Below are 3,645 nucleotides of genomic sequence, written 5' to 3' on the forward strand. Positions count from 1 at the left end.
ATGAGGAATTTGGAGCTCAGAATGGTTATAACTTCTCCATGGTCTTACTACTATTCGGTATTACAGTCAGGATTCAACCCTAGGTCTCCCCTGACTCTTAAGTCCAGAGTCTTTCTATTGCATCATGCTAATTATAGTCCTTTCTCCTGGGAAGGTATGGCCTACAGGGCCATTTTTAGTATTTCAGTAACAATCTGATCCTGATGCTGAGAGTTGTCTGGATGAGCTTTCTCTTTCCCCCAGAGTGTGCTGTGTTACTTTCATAATCACAGGTTGTCTGAGAATCAGTAGAGATTGATTTTTTGAAGGTAGTACTTTAACCACTTCCTTGAAATACATGTTCTAATGTGCTATTCCCTAGGCTTCTTCTGCCCAGTGAATACTAAATACAGATTATGTATGTTAGATAGCTTATATATCAAACCCAACAACAATAAAAACAAAAGGCATTCCCAGGTGCCCATTTTAATTATTCACTGAGACCTATTATGAGACCTCAAAGCTGGTTCAGTCATATTTTTCTTGGGCTGCACGCCCTTTTTTTAAAGGCATTGTAACACCTGTCTCCTCTAAAGGTTGAGTGAAAAAATAATTTTGAAAAAAAAGTAATTCGTTGGGTAATTTTAACAATTCAAAAGAGAGAGGATTTTATTGTTCGGGTTGCCATTTGTTGAGTGGTTTCCTATTGTCTTTCTTTTTAACACATGGTTTTTTATGTTTAGTGACAAGATTTTTTCTCTTGAAGAGCTTCCATTTTCTCAGTTTGTAGATATTGAAATATAAAGTCAGAGAATGTCTGTCCTAGGTCAACTGTTTCAGACTGTCTTTGCATTTTTGGTAATGAAAAAAGCTTTGTAGAGATGCATGATGAATTTGTGTATGAGGATGTCAATTTAAAAATTTTCCAGGCTTCAGGTATTTGCATTGTAGATTTTTGAAAACCAAAACAATACATTTGAAACATTCTTTTTTCTGACACTGCTTTTCATACACTGTTCCCTCAATGTATCATGCTTATAAGAATTCTTTGAATTTATACCTAGAAGGGAATTTAGAAATCACTTATTCCAAAATTCTTACTTTACACATATGGAAACTAAATCCAAGAAATATGAAGTGATCTGATGCAAAGATCATAGGTTTAGAGATGGAAGATACCTCCTTAGAGATCATTTATTTGAATTCTGTCATTTTACAGTTCAGGAAAATTTGGCCTTGATATGTGAGTGTGTGAGAGTGTGTTTGTGTATGTGTATGTGCACATGAGAGAACAGAGACAGAGACAGAGAGACAGAGAGAGATTGAGTCAGAGAGAGCAAAGAAAGAGAAACAGAGACAACGAGACAAAGACAAAGACAGAGAGAGAAGGGAAGGAAAAAGGAAGGAAGGAAGAAAGGAAGGGAGGAAGGGAGGAAGTATGGAAGGAGGAAGAAAGAAAGGAAAAAAGAAAGGAAGGAAGAAAGAAAGAAAGAAAGAAAGAGAGAAAGAAAGAAAAAGAGATAGAAATAAAGGTAGGAAGGAAGAAAAGAAGAAAGGAAAGAAAAAGAAGAAAGAAAAAAGAAAGAAGAAAGGAAGAAAGAAAGGAGAAAGGAAGGAAGAAAAAGAAAGAAGAAAAGAAGGCAAGCAGGCAGGAAGGAGGGAAGAAAGGAAGGAAGATGCTTAATATGTTCCAAACTCTATGCCTTATAAGCTCAGGGAATACAAATATAAAAGTAAAGGCAGAGCCTGTCTTCTAAGAGCTTATAATCTAATGCAATGAGAAATAGCTCACATAGGGTATTGTGGCCAAAAATGGACATTTTAGTTCAGAAAACTACTGAAATAGGGTAAGTACCAGAGTTAACACAGAAATTAGTTAGTAAAGTGAGAATTGAACCCAAATTGGTCCCTTATCAAGTGTTTTTTCTTTCATTTTCCAAGCTTCTTATGTCTGTTCTCACTAGAACCCCATTATATTGATTTGCAAATACTCTATATCAAATGATGACCCCCCCACCCGATCTAATGACATATTTTTACAAACCCACTAGAACATGTTTAGCAAAAAAAAGGATTGCCAGGCTTAGTCTTCATATCGACTTTATGAAATACTCTGCCAGGTAAAAGCAAACTGTGTTGGAATGGGTATAGTTGATGAGTGAGGGTGCATTTTTTCCCTCTAGACTTGTCTCTGTAGATCACCATTCTAGATACTATTCAAAAAAAATGAGAGGAGCTATCACTTTGGAGTTCATTCTAATTTATGCTGAAAATTTTCTAATGTGCAATGTCTTGCATCAGAGTGCAAGTCTGAGTAAATTATGTACTGTGTCTGTCTAGTCAGTTAAAGAGACTAAGGCCTCATGCAAAGGAGGAATATTTTTGTTTGGATCTCACTAATCTGCCAACTTATGGTTACTTACATTTACTCCTGTTTGCCACAGGTGATATGGGTGGAACATCAGACAGCTCATTAGAGAGACAAGCGGGCTGCATTCCCAAAGCCAGATGACAGAACCAGGCATGGCATGTATTGTAATTTCCAGGCTACAATACATCTTCAAGCTGTCTGCAGCAAAATGCTTACTAAGCATTGCATGGCGGCTGTCAGAAAGCTTCTGAGGGTGGTAATTAAATAGAGGCAGCTCAATGGTTCATTTTGTGGAACTAAGCCAAAATTATATGTGTTCTGGAAATGTGGCATCATGAACCTTTAGTTGGTGGATAGAGTACATTTTTCAGGTGCTGAAGGCTCTTTCACAGAAGGCAGACCTCCAATGGTTGGCATTAAAAAAAGAATTTCCTTCTCTTTTCTTGGTGACATGTTAATGCCTAGTTCACATGACTGAAAACCTAGCTATCAGCTATGCTACGCTCTTCCCAAACTGCTAGTGGTCTCGATCTCAAATGGATAGGTCAGGTATGATTTAAAAAGTCAGCATGAAAAATCTTTCAGAAAGTATACTGGCTAGCAAAATAGTATTTATTTGCCAGCTGATAGAATCTCTTTCAGGTCTTTTTCATTCTTTCCTTAATCATTTTATGCCTCCTAATTTAGAGGCGAATCATAGAGAGACATCAGCGAACTGCCAAGAACATGAACCCTCTCAGTTTGTGACTGAAGGTTTTTCCAAATTTGCTAATTTAGGGTCAGGAATTGGTCATGTGGTCATAGTATTTAGAATTGGTAGGGACCTTAAATCATTATTACTCTATAGCTCTTTAAGACTTGCAAAGCATTTTTTTAAAATATTGTTTCATTTGGTCCTCGTAAAACCCTGGGAAGTAGGTGTTATTATTATTCCCATTTTTAAAGATGAGGAAACTGAGGCAGAGGTGAAGTGACTTGCCCAGGATCACACAGCTAGGAAGTGTCTGAAGTTGGATTTGAACTCAGTTCTTCCTAACTCCAGGTTTAATTTCCTATCTACTGAACCTCCTAGGTACCTCTTAGAAATTATCTATTTTTCTAGACATGGAAGTTGTAGTCCACAGAGAAACTTGCCTAAAATAAATCAGATTAAAAATAAGCAGAACTGAGATGTGAGTTTGGATCATCTAGTCGAAAATCTTGTTTCTTTTCAGTTTTACTATGGAAACTTCGGGAGAGAGAGAGAGAGAGAGAGAGAGAGAGAGAGAGAGAGAGAGAGAGAGAGAGAGAGAGAG

This window comes from Gracilinanus agilis, chromosome 4, assembly GCF_016433145.1.
Source record: "Gracilinanus agilis isolate LMUSP501 chromosome 4, AgileGrace, whole genome shotgun sequence".
NCBI lineage: Eukaryota > Metazoa > Chordata > Mammalia > Didelphimorphia > Didelphidae > Gracilinanus > Gracilinanus agilis.